Below are 13,308 nucleotides of genomic sequence, written 5' to 3' on the forward strand. Positions count from 1 at the left end.
TTGGTCTCTGGGACAGTGAAGGGAGAGGAACCTAGTGTTCTGGGGTGGTTGGTTGGTTGGTTGAAGATTTTTAATTTTTAATTTTTAAAATTCTTTATTTTTTAAAATTCAGTTTAGTTAACATACACTGTCTTAACTAATTTCAGGGGCAGAATTTAGTGATTCATCAGTTGCATATTATCATCAGTGCAGATATTCATCAGTGCTCATTACATCCCATGCCCTCCTTAAAGCCCAGCACCCTGTTACCCCATCCCCCCACCTCCACCCCTCCAGCAACCCTCAGTTTGTTTTCTAGAGGTCAGTGTATCTTATGGTTTGTCTCCCTCTCTGTTTTCATCTTATTTTATTTTTCCTTCTCTTCCCCTAAGTTCATCTGTTTTGTTTCTGACATCCCACATATGACTGAAGTCAGTGGTAGTCGTCTTTCTCTGATTAAGTTACTGCACTTAGCATAATACCCTGAGTTCTGTCTGCATCCTTCTAGTGGCAGGAGTTCATTCTTTTCTGGGGCTGAGGAATACCCACTGCCTTACACATACACTACATCTTCTTTCACCATTCATCTGTCGACGAACAGCTGAGCTCTTCTCATATTTTGGCTCTTGTGGACACTGCTGCTGTAAACATTGGGGTCCTCGTGTCCCTTCAGATCACTGTTTGTATTTTTTTTGTATTTGTATTTGTATTTTTGTATTATTTTTTTGTTTGTATTATTATTTATTTTTTGTATTATTGTTTGTATTTTTTTTGTATTTTGTGTTTGTATTATTTTTTAAGTAGTCTCTGTGCCCAACATGGGGGTGGAGCTCATGACCCCGAGATTGAGAGTCACCTGCTCTACTGAGCGAACCTAGTTTACTAAAGCGGTTATCTACTTTAAACCGTGCTTCAGGCCACTAGCCTACAGAGGACCGGATGGGTTTTTAAATCAGAATAAAATTTCAGGGTGCCTGGGTGGCTCAGGCCTTTGAGTGTCTGCCTGTGGCTCGGGTCATGATCACAGCCAGGGTCCTAGGATCCAGTCCTGCGTGGAGTCCTGCACTGGGCTCCCTGCTCAGCATGGGGTCTGCTCCTCCCTGTCCCTCTGCATCTCCCCCCACTTGTGCTCTATCTCTAATAAATAAATAAACCTTTTAAAAATTATTTTAAAAAAGAATCTCTGTATAGTGGTTTACCAGCAAACAGAAAGGCAACAACATTTTGGTCATCCGTGGACTTTTTTCATTTTTTGGTTGAAACAGCTGTACAGAGCCAAGTACAGTATATGCAATCAATGATTTGCTCTTCCTCAATCAAATTATTTCCAACTCATTCCCGATTTCCAGTAAAGGCCCAGAGACGTAGAGGCTCAGACCCAGAGAACGAGACCCTTGGAGTTCTGTCCTCCATATTATCAAATTCTCTTACCTATATCATTATTTTGTTTCTCATAACCCCACAGATTCGATGCGAAGTGGTGTGTGAGGCACGTGTTAGGACACGTGAGGATTATGATACCAAAAAGAATTGGACAGAAACATCATGTTGAGAAGTGTCCGTCAATTCTTTTTTGAGTACTTTTAGCATATTTGGGTTAGTTTGTTAGGGTTACTGTCACAAATTACCACAAACTGGGGGGCTTAAAACATTACGAATTTATTCTCTCAGAGTTCTCTAGGCCAGAGTCCAAAATCACAGTGTCAGCAGGGTTCTGCGCGCTCTGAGTCTCTAGGGAAGACTGCTTCTTTGCCTCATCTCAGTTTCTGGAGACTTCTGCCCCCCCCACTTCCGGTCTCTGTCCATCCTGGTATGGCCTCCTTCCTGCTGCGTGTCTGTGTGTGCATGTTTTCCTCGTCTTATAAGCACATCAGTCAGTGGATTTAGGGCTCACCACATTTCAATACGATCTCCTCCTAACTAACCACATTTACAAAGACTCTATTTCTAAATAAGATCGCAAATAAGGTCACTCTATTTCTAAACAAGGTTACAAAGACCCTATTTCTTAATAAGGTCATATATTTCTAAATACGGACCTCTAAATAAGGTCACATAAATGAAGCCAAGTGGATGTGAATTTTTGGAGGACACTATTCAACCCATGACAATAGCAAATATATGTTGTTTTTTGTTAAACGGTTTTTAGAATCTATAGAGATGGTCATGTATGTTTTTTCTCCTTTTCTCTATCAACATGGTGGTTAATGGTCTATATTCATGTTGTTAAAGATAAGCCAGAGCTGGATAGGAGCTAAAGCAGGAAAAACAGATTTCATTCAGGAATATTGTAATAGGGGAAAGAGACTTCAGTATGTAATTGGGACCAATTCCAAATATAGTATTTGACAAGTGGGAATTTATAGCCAAGAGTGGGGTGGGGATCCATTGGTGGATAGATAATTATTAAGAAGGAGCATCAGGCAGAAGGGTGGGTTCTGGCTATGTGGAAGCCCGCCAAGGTGATCCTACATCATCTGAGGGTGGGAGCAGAGGATGAGGAGCCCAGTTAGATATCCAGGGTGATCAGATATGGAGGATGGGGGAGTCGAACCGAACTAATCCAACCCAATTAAGGATTTTTGCTAAAACTGAATGATGCAGAGATGAAATGGAAGTCCAGAAGTTGGGGCCCTCTTGGAAAGGAGAGCAGGGGACCCTGAGTAGCTCGGTGGAGAAGAGAATCTTTAGTGATGTCTTTCTTAATAACAAGCAATCTCTGCATTTCTGAAATAAACCCCAGTTGGACCTCCCAGATTATGTGAAATAGGCCTGTAGTTTTAATTTTTGGTGCAAACTGAAAAAGTTTGTGATTAGTGTTATACTCACTTTATGTGATGAATAGGAAGTTTTTCTTCTTTTTCTCTGCCTTGAATAATCTAAGTAGCATCATGATTTTCTGATATTTTAATTTGGTAGAATTTGCTTGTGAAAGTATTTTCGCCTGGTACCCATTGTCGGGGGCATGCCTATTCAGCTATTTTCTCTTTTTCTAAAGCAATGGTCCGTTACTTCTGTCTCTACAAGGATTAATTTGGATAAATTGTATTTACAAAATCCACTTCCTCTAAGTTTTCAAATCATTTGAGTTGTGCTATGATGTTTCTTACGATTTTTTAAAAGCTCTTTTAATGGTTACTTTTTCCAGTCAGTTCAATTTTATGTATTTGCACTATTTTCCCCCCTAATTAGGTTAGCTAGAGGTTTGTCTATTTTGCTGCCTTTTCAGATGTCTAGTTTTTTGTTTTGTTTTGTTTTTGTTTTTGTTTTTTAACTAGTTCCACTTCTTAAAACTCATTCTTTTCTGCGTTTGTCTCTAGCAGCCCTTCGTTCTTTTAGTTTATTTTGGTTCCTCTGGTTAATTTTGTTGTTCATTTTCTAAGGTCTTAGCTGGGTATTTGGTTCATGTATTCCTCACTGGCTCTCACTGGCCAAGCCCTGGGGAACCACATTAGGTTATTCTGTCTTTTGCCTAAGTGGGCGGCTTGTCCCGTGCCTGCTGCAGCGGGCTGGGGCTGCGGGGAGGGCGCGGCGCGCTAGTGCCCCGCAGTCCCACGCAGGTGTGGGTGACAGGTGTGGGTGACAGGTGTGGGAACCTGGCCCTGGGGCGGGGTCCGCGCCTGTCCTCGCGCGCCTCTGCTCCGGGGCTCGGCGGAGCGCGCGCATTCTGTCCGTGTCCCCGCACGGTGCCCTGTGGCCTTCCGGTAGCCGGGAAAGCGGGAAAGGAGAGCAGGGAGGCCCGAGAGAAACCCGGCTTGGGGGAAGTTGGGGGGCGGGGGGTGAGGGGAGAGGCACCCCCGGAGCGGACAGATCCGGACACCCCGGGTCGACGCTCTGGGACGTGGTTTCTCTTCTGTCGGCGACAGGGACGCGCTGCTGCACTGGAGATTTCAGACAGTGCGGGAGGAAGTGGGGGCTGGAGGCCGGGGGCAGCCCGGGGTGGGACCCGCCCGAAGTGCCCGCGCTCCCCTTTACTAGACTCTGGGCGCAGCAGCTCCCTCACGGGGGTGTAGCTCAGTGGTAGAGCGCGTGCTTAGCATGCACGAGGCCCCGGGTTCAATCCCCGGCACCTCCACTTTTGCTCCCGCTCTTTCTCGCGGCTTTCGCTCCCTCCTTTCCGCGGTCGGTCTCGGAGCTGCGGCGTCTGCGAGCCTCGGGCTGGGCCATGCCGAGGGGCTGCGCGGGCACGCGGGGAAAGGTCGCCCGGAAGACGCGCGGGGGCTGTCGCGTCGGCCGCATTTTGCACGATCATTAGTGGAGCAGCGAGGGAAGGCGAGGACCGGCGGCTGGAGCCGCGAACGACCGCTCCCGGACCCTGTTCCTAGTCCCGGGCTTTCCCGCCGCGGTCCTTCCGCTGGCGGCCGCCGGGGGCCTCTGCTCAGGCTCCTGCACTGCGTCCGGCCCGGCTCGTCCCCGCTCCCACCCGAGAACGCGCTTCGCTGCGGGCGTAGGGCGCGCAGAGGTAGTGTTCCCCGCGCAGAGGCGCGCTCTCGCCGTGCCCGGTGCACTGGGTGGGCGGCCCTGAGAGTGGGCTGCAGACGCGGGCGCCAGCCCCACCCAGACCCTCCGATCGAGAACCTGGGGCCTGAGCGGTTCCTTCGCCCTGAGCCTGTGAGAAGCACTGGTTTGGGTGCTGGGTGCTGGGACGGCTCAGGACGCTGTATCTGATGTGTCTGTATTTTCACTTTTTCCCATTTCCGATTGGAAATGTAGGAAAATAATTGCAAAAATGTCCTTCTATTGTTGGGCCATTTCTGTGTCCTAATAATTGACCTTGTTCTCTCCCATGGTAATATAGTATTTATTAATATTTTCCGAATCAACACACATAATTGAATTTGATGTGAAGTTTCTTTTTATTTTTAATAAAAACATGCAAGTTTTGCAATCAAGACTGTACTAACTTCCGATATGAACCTTTTTGTGAGGAGCTTCTAGTAATCTAACTGGTATCTAGGTTTCTGCAGGAGCAATTTAGGGGTTAATTACTCGATGACACGGGCAACTTTCACAGTTGTGTTTTCACACACCCAACAGCCTAGATAATATTCCCCCATCCTCCCAACACTTACACTCACACACTCACAGACACACACACAACCACATGCAAGAACTCGCAGAGCTCTGTGGACACCATTGCTCTAGCACTGAATGCCAGAGAGAACTGGCACATCTGTTTCCTCCTATCTATGCCACCAGCCCCTGAGCCGACCAAGAGAGAAACTCTGCCAAGTGCATAAGGTCCTCTGAATTGTAAGACACCCAATGATGTACTTACTAATATAGCAAAGACATAAGATGAATGAAGAAGAGAGAACACCTACTAGGAGACCGGTACCGGGAAATGAGTCTTTTGGGTGTTCCACGGAAGTTTCTAGGCCATGGTGCTAACCAGTGTGAATCCTAGGGGCCGAGACTGGTCTGGGAAGAAGAGTTCTTTTGCTTCGGTTTCCACAGCCATCAATAAATGAGTGCCTGGACACTTGCAGTTCTCACTCTCTAGGACACCTGTGCCTCGCCGTCACACCCACGCCCAAGCACTCGGGTCATGGCATTGGGTGGGGTTCACTGTGCTGCATCCGGGGCAGACCCTATAGATGGATATGTTGAATGCGACATGCCCCAAACCACACCCATCTCCTCCTCTCCATCCCCTCTCCATCCCCCACAACAGTGATGAGAACAAACCTCTCTTTTCTGCTTGGGAGAACCGCGGGATCTCTTTCTCCAGTCTCCCTCTCTTTCTGGCTCTGGAGACCGGTGGGGAGGCAGCTCTCTGCATCCCGTGTCTAGCTACCCACTAACTTACTTTCAGAATTGCATGCTTCTTTCCATCCCTGAATCTGTCGTTGGTTCTCGCCATAGGCGCAATAGTCCTGGAAGATCCCCCCCCCACCATGAGCCTCCAGTCCGGAGTCCCTGACCCAACTGCTTCCCTGGGGCATTCCCATCAGAATCTTGCCCTTAACGTTCCTATGGAGCCAACAGCAAAAGCAACAAGAGCCATCCCCCCGAAAGGCCGGCCAGTTTTCCCACGAGTGATTTCAATATTGTGTGCCCCCTTTCAGGCTTCGTTTGCTGAAGGATCAGTCTCCCCTCACAGCCCCCGGGGCTCTTGGTACGGAAGGAGTCACTCCATCCACCTGCCACAGAAAAGAGCACAAGCCCTGGGGACGGGGGCGGGAGGGTGGGGGGCGGCGCCCGAATGCAGGGAGGCCGTCCCAGCCCGCAGCGAGCTGTAGCTCAGTGGGAGAGCACGTGCTTGGAAGGTATGGGGACTGGGCTCAACCCAGGCACCTGCAGCCGCTGGCACCTCGTCCTTAAAGGATACCGAGGGCGCCACCCTCCTTTCTTGCTTCCCTTACTCACTCGTTGCCTGCTCACCGGAAAAGCACCCGCTTGACCCAAGACGATCGTTTTGACTCTACCCTGTTTAGACCCCACGAGCGTCAGAGCCACTCAGGGCAGTGGCAGACTAGAGTTCACGCGGTCTCTTGGTTTCCTGCGGCAGGTGCAGCGCATTAACCCCCAGCAGCCGGGTGCCCCCGCCTGCCTCGGCCTCAAGGTCACACTGTCCTGCCTCGGCCTCAAGGTCACACTGTCCCCTCCCCCGAGCGCGGGAGACCTCCCTCTGCATCTCTCTTGTAAGGACGCCTGCGCTAACAGTGGACCCACGCACTATCCAAAGCGAGGGCCCCACTTCGAGACCCCAACTGTAATCACACCTGCAAGGACATTCCTTCCGTGTAAGGGACACAGGGGCCAGGGCCTGACACCTGCTATCTTGGGAGCCTTTATTCAGCCTAGGAACCCCTAAACTCGAAACAGCAAGTGGGCACCATACCAAAAACCTGTCATGTCGGCCTCTATTTTCCACTACAATTGAGAGAAGGAAAAACGGAGAAGGGAAGAAGAAAAAGAAGAGGTCTGTAGTTTCCTTTCTTTCCCATGAAGTTTTTGGGAGGAAGAATCAAGTCTTCTGTCTGACTTTTCTACTCATCTCCTTCTCCATCACCAAAACATTGGGCCAACAACAGCAGAGGACACTAGGTGATTGGGGGGGGGGTGCTGCCACAAAATGACAGCTGTTGAGGCCTGACTCTGCCAAACGTTAAAACAAACACAAAACTGCCTTAAATCGCCCAGATAGTCACATGTGCAAATGGCTAATTCGTGCTCTACAGTTTCCTTTCATCGCTCCCTTCTTTTATCATACGTTTTCTGAAAAGTATACCCAGAAATGTCCGTTAACATCAAACATGCTACTGTGAAGAAATGGCAAGAAAGGAAAAAAAAACTTTTGGTATGTGTCACAATGGCAGTTATTAGCTGTCCAGACAAGAAGACAAAGAGTTCATAGGTGTCTAAGACATCCCACTGCAGGGAGAGAGCAGTCACTCTCTCTACCGCTCCTTGTCCGTACTTCAGCTCTGTGTTTTCCAGGCGCTCCTCCAAATTACTAGTGCACTGAAGACCTCACTCAAGGGCTGTTAGGGTTTCAGTCCAAAGCTACCTGCCCCCATCATCGTCACAGAGCATAGAGAGGAAGAGTGCACCAGCTCCCATCATCGCTGTTTCTTCCCCAACCATGGGAGCTCCTCTCTGCTTCCCAGCTCTGAGAAAGAAATTCAGTCTCTTTCCAATGTCCTTTGTGTGAAAGGGAAACAGAGCAACACACCTGCTAAATTCTACTATTATAAATTGGCAAGACTGCATCTTTATCTCTGCTTAGCAATATTTTAAATAGGGTGGGAACCACCTGAGAAGCACATACTGTCCCAAGGTCAGGACAAAGGTCACCCCTCTTCCTCAACCAACAAATCAATGTATCATTTACCTACATACCTACCTACCTAGAGACATCATTATTTTTCTATACTATTTGAGAACCATTTCCGGACATTATGTCTTTTTGTCCACAATCTTTTTATTGCAAATTTCCACCATTATCTTTTTATTATACATGGCAGCATATTTCTTAAGAGCAAGGACATTTCCTTACCACAGCACAGATTTCAAATTCAGAAAATTTAACACTGGTAAAATAATATTATCTAGTATACAGTCTACAGTAACTTGAATTTTACTAACAAAATCCTTTATAGAAATTTCTATCCCAAACTAGGGTCCATTCCAGGACCACGTATGAATTTAGTTACTCTTTAGTCTTTTTTAATCTAGAATGGTTTCTCAAGCTTCTAGTTTGTTTGTTTGTTTGTTTTAGATTTTATTTATTTATTTGACAGAGAGAGATCACAAGTAGGCAGAGAGGCCTGCAGAGAGAGAGGAGGAAGCAGGCTCCCCACTGAGCACAGAGCTCGATGAGGAGCTTGATCCCAGGACCCCAGACTCGGAGATCATGACCTGAGCTGAGGGCAGAGGCTCAACCCACTGAGCCACCCAGGAGCTCCTCAAGCTTCTCATTTTTTCATGAGATCGACGTTTCTGAGCAGTGCATGTCTATGATTTTGTAGAATGTTCTTCAATTTACGTTGTGATTAGACTGAGGTTGTGAATATTTGGGAGGAATATCACAGAAATGGTGTTTCCCTCTATTACACCAGAAGGCATGGGATGTCAGTTTTCCCCATTATTAGTAATGTTTGCTTTGATCACTTGGTTAAGGTTGTGTTCACCAGGTTTCTTCCCTTAAAATGATCATTCCTCCTTATAATTAATAAGTAACCTATAAGGAAATACTCTGAGACTGTATAAAATCCTGATCCTCATCAAAATTTTACCTGTGTTTTTAGCCCTGATTTATCAATTTTGCCTGAATCTATCATTGTTCTGATGACGGCCAAGGGGTGATTTTCTAACTTATTTTTACTTCTATTATTACACATGCTGCCAGAAGGAAAGTTTTCCCTTTCTCCATATTTATTTATTTAAGTATCCAGGGGTTATAATCACATGTCATTATTCATGCTCAAAGCATGTCCAGTTTGACCAGTGAGAGGCCCTTCAGGTTGGCTTCTGGGTCCTTCTGAACTGTCTGCATCATTTTTAAGCACCGACATTCTAGCACAGAAAGATGCCTTAGGTCCATCTTGTTCATCCCCAGGGAAACTCCAGACAACTGTAGCCAGAAGAGTGTGGTCCAAGATGCTCCAGGGCCCAGCAGAAGTGGGGGGGGTAGCTCAGTGGTAGAGCGCATGCTTAGCATGCATGAGGCCCTGGGTTCAATCCCCAGCACCTCCAGTTTTGGTTTCTCTTCTCACCTCTCCTGCTGCCCCAAATGAAATGGCTCTTGTCCAACTTGACTTGTCCTGGCTGCTGCTGTCCTTTCTTGAACTCTCTGGGGCACAAGAAGTAGTTTTGCTCATTCCCTGAAGTTCGTTGTTCATTCTGTTATTTGCCAAGTCTGTGCGAGTGCTCTCAGTCACGAGCATGTGGGCCACCGTCAGCAGGCCACAGACACAGCAGTGATGTCAGGTCCAGTCCTAGAGTCAGTGATTTCCAAAAACATCTCTGGTTCCTTTTAGGGGGGCTGGTATTTAAAAGTCAAGATATTGGGTAGCATTGGTATAATTTCTTCTAGGCCCTGTTAGAGGACAAATCTGGGGGCAGGTGGCAGCTTTATATATGTATGATTCCACACTGATGCTTCTAATTCCCACCCTGAGCCAACCAGCCTATTCCTTCTTCCTTCCTTCTCTAACAGAGAGGGCCTCGATTTCCAACACCAAATATGTATTCATTTTTCCAATCACACAAAAATAAATTCAGATACACACAAATGAAAACAGTCACACAAAAGATCAGAATTACCACACCCTTAAACACTACAAACAAAACAAAACAAAACCCCACTACGTAGGGTCAAGGTGTTTGCCTTTCCCCCGTCCTCACCATTAAGACAAGCACTGTGTGAAACGTTTACTTGGATCTGTTCTTTCTTTCAATGTGGTTATGTTCCGTTCGGTTTGTTTCTGTTTGTGTTCAGTTTTCGAGTATTTGTACACACACACACACACACACTTGGGTCAGTTTAATTTTTTTTATCATGTAAAACATTCATGTATCCAAGAGTTAAAAGAATGCTGAAGGTAATACTCAGAAAAGCTGCGAGAGGATGTTGTGCCGAGATGCACGCGGCCGTGGGCTGACGTGAGCTCCGGGCAGTGCGTGGGACATGGGTCAAGAAGCCGTCTCCGAGGCAGGCTGGCCCTGAGCTGACTGCGAACGAGGAACCTGCCTTTTTCTGCCACTGAGGTCCTTTCTCCTGCAGTAGCCGAGCTGCAGAAAGGATGAAGTGTAGGGAGTTTAAAAATAATGGAACCAAACGTCTAGGGGTTCTGCTTGGATGACTTAGTCCTGAGACCAAGACAACTGTAGCCAGGAGAGGGTGGCCCAAGGTCCTCTAGGGCCCAGCAGAAGTGGGGGGTGTAGCTCAGTGGTAGAGCGCATGCTTAGCATGCATGAGGCCCTGGGTTCGATCCCCAGCACCTCCAGTTTTGGTTTCCCGTCTCTACCTGCTCTTTTAACATCTCCTGCTGCTCCAAATGGCTCTTGTCCAACCTGACTTGTCCTGGCTGCCGCTGCTCTTTCTTGGCCTCTCTGGGGCACAAGAGGTAGTTTTGCTCATTCCCTGAAATTCTTTGTTCATTCTGCTATTCACCAAGTCTGTGCAAGCGCTCTCGGTCATGAGCATGTAGAGAATTCAAGGACAGAAACAGCACAGTCATGAGCGTGAGCAGGAAGACAGGAGGGAAAGGACCGTCTCACGATGAGAGAGCAGCAGCTAACGGGGGACAAGGCTGGGTGCCCTGGGGTTTGGGTTCTGCCTTTCATTGACAGCTGTTTGCAGTGGGGTAGGGGGAAACTCATTACGTGGGGTGGACATTTCTTGCAAGCAGGATTTGGGGGGTTTCCTCCTCACCAGCTCAGGGGTTTCAGGTCGTGGCACCTCCATCTTGGGCCTGCCTGGTGGGATCCGGCTTCTGGCGGACGCTGCCAGGATGGGCCTCTGACCTTCCCCACAGCCGCCATGGCCTCCTCCTTGCTGGGCTCCGGGCCTCCCATGAGAGCCTCACTGCCTCCAACAGTAGCAAGCAGTTCAGTTTCCTGTTGTGCCGAATCCGAAAGCATCTGGGAATGTGGGCCTGTGTGGCCTCATGGACACGCCATCAGATTCTGCATCCGGGTACGCTTTCATATTCGCTCATGGCATTATGATTCTTCTGTCTCTTTCTAACCCAGCCTGCAGAGGCTCCGAAGCTTTCACTGAACTATTTCACCAGATCTCACTGCGGCTGGTGGATGCAGGCCTTTTCCATCAGAGACCCTCAGCTCTGGGGCCACACTGCTGGCTATGACAAGTGAAGATAAGACAGCCGTCACCTCCGCTGAAATCTGGTGGAGAGAAATGTCCTTTCTGGGTGTTGTACAGGTGCTTCTGGGCTAAGTGGTGACCACCATTTTAGTGGACACTGGTGGACACCGACGGCAGGTGTCCACGATTAGTCTGGGGGGCAAGCATCTTAATACCGCCTTGCTTTGACCAGTCGAGTCTTATTTCAGTCATCAAAGAAGCAGTCAAGGTATTAAGCATCCAGACAGCAGAAAAGCAGCCTCGCTTTCTAGTTTCCCTCCTTCCCTAGGCTCCCAGTTCAGCTCTGCCCTGCACAGGTGGAGGTTTGGCCTGGCTGGGGATGGACCCTCAGTAGATGAACGTTGTTTCCTGCTCTGGGGAGGAAGAATCTGGAAAAGAATGAAAATAGTTTTGGAGAAGATCATCCCAAACCTCACATCCAAATTTACCCTCCTACCAAATTTGGGCTAAAGGCCAAAAAGCCTTGACTAGACAACAGGGATTTGAGAACCTGTCCAGAGAAACTCAGGGTTTCCTTAAAACTCAGGGTTTCCTTAAAATTCACCCGAAGGGGGTCACTCCTGGTTGCCATTTCCTGCATCCAGAGAAAACCGTTCCTGAAATTCTGAAAACCCCTGAAACTATTTCTACCTTATTTAACCAGAGGAGTCCAGAGTCCCTGCACTGTCTGATTGTAAGAGTTTCCAGGGCTCACAGATGGACAAAACCGGTTTTCAGGCACCAGTGTGGAGACCACAGTTTGAAATGCAGTAATGAAGAGGCAGTGCTGGGGGCGGGGGTGTTTCAAGGACTTCCTTCTTTCCAGGCTTCTTTTCTTGTTATTTAAACTGAGGCTTAAAGTAAAATGCTTAAGTCTCAACTAACGAGCTGGGTGGTTGGGACAGATTCCTGCACCAGGTAACCAACACCCCAAGCAAAGATCCAAGATTCAGCTCCCAGGAGCTTCCTTGGGCCTCGTCACAACCTGGATCACTTTCTGACATCTACCATCATAGAGTAGTTCTTCTTGTGCTTTGAAATAATAGAGATTCAGACAACACGTACTCACTTGAGTTTTAGACAATGGAACCATACATTTGTGAAGAATTTTCAAGACAAAGGGGTTTGGGCTTGGGGCAGTAAATGGGGAAGAAGTAACAAGGCTTATTTTTATGCCTTTCTCCGTCGGGTCCCTTGGCTCTGTGCTGAGGATGCCTCCCACCAGGAAGGGTAGCCTTCATGTCAGAGACTTACACCAAAGAGAATCAGAGTGTCCTTGCACTAGCTGTTGCTCAGATACCTTTAATACAAAATGATCAGTACCCCAAAGTGGCATACTTTTGATGAAGTTCTAGAACATAGGTGAGGTTCGGTGGGGTGAGGTCCAGAGCTGATGACCAAGAAAGAATTCTTGAGACATCTTTGGTGCAAAATGGTGGTTTATTAAAGCACAGGGACAGGACCCGTGTACAGGGAGAGCTGCTGCCCTGATATCCTGAGTAGTGGCTAATATATTCACAGGAGTTGGGTAGGTGAGGACAAAGGGGGTGTTCAGAAGGGCTGTCAGGATACTGGAGGTCTGGTTATTGTCAAGTCAAGGCTGTTTTTCCCTCTAATGAGGCACTAACATGAAGATAGTTGGGAGTTTCCTGGTGGAATGTCACACATGTCACGGAGGTGGGGGGGGGAGGGTGTAAGGTGACAGCTTTTGCTTTGTCCTCAGCCAGCCTTCTCTTCCCTCATCACTTTGGGGTGGTGCGCCCTACTCCCCTTCACAAGGGAAACGCTCCTGCATTTCTCTCAGGTGTAAGTGTGGAGGCTCAGGGCGGGAGGTTATAGGTCTGTTTAGTTCCGGTCAATATTTGTAGGGGCGGCTGGCAGGCTCACACGATGGAGCCTGCAGCTCTCGGTCTTGCGGTTGTGGTTTGAGTCCCACGTTGGGTGGAGAGATCACTTCGGAATAAAATCTTAAACGTTTCCAAATGATCTCCCAGCACTGGTGCGTTCGCAGTCTG

The 13,308-nt window shown here is 48.1% G+C and overlaps 3 non-coding genes across 3 annotated transcripts; all 3 read left to right on the forward strand.

The window, feature by feature from the left end:
* Positions 1–3,982: 3,982 nt before the first annotated feature.
* On the forward strand, positions 3,983–4,054 carry TRNAA-AGC (transfer RNA alanine (anticodon AGC)). The gene has a single exon. It is a non-coding gene; the product is annotated as a tRNA-Ala (tRNA).
* A 5,054-nt stretch (positions 4,055–9,108) lies between these two features.
* On the forward strand, positions 9,109–9,180 carry TRNAA-AGC (transfer RNA alanine (anticodon AGC)). The gene has a single exon. It is a non-coding gene; the product is annotated as a tRNA-Ala (tRNA).
* A 1,181-nt stretch (positions 9,181–10,361) lies between these two features.
* TRNAA-AGC (transfer RNA alanine (anticodon AGC)) lies at positions 10,362–10,433 on the forward strand. The gene has a single exon. It is a non-coding gene; the product is annotated as a tRNA-Ala (tRNA).
* The last annotated feature ends 2,875 nt before the right edge of the window (positions 10,434–13,308 follow it).

Source organism: Lutra lutra, chromosome 6, assembly GCF_902655055.1.
Source record: "Lutra lutra chromosome 6, mLutLut1.2, whole genome shotgun sequence".
NCBI classification, from domain to species: domain Eukaryota; kingdom Metazoa; phylum Chordata; class Mammalia; order Carnivora; family Mustelidae; genus Lutra; species Lutra lutra.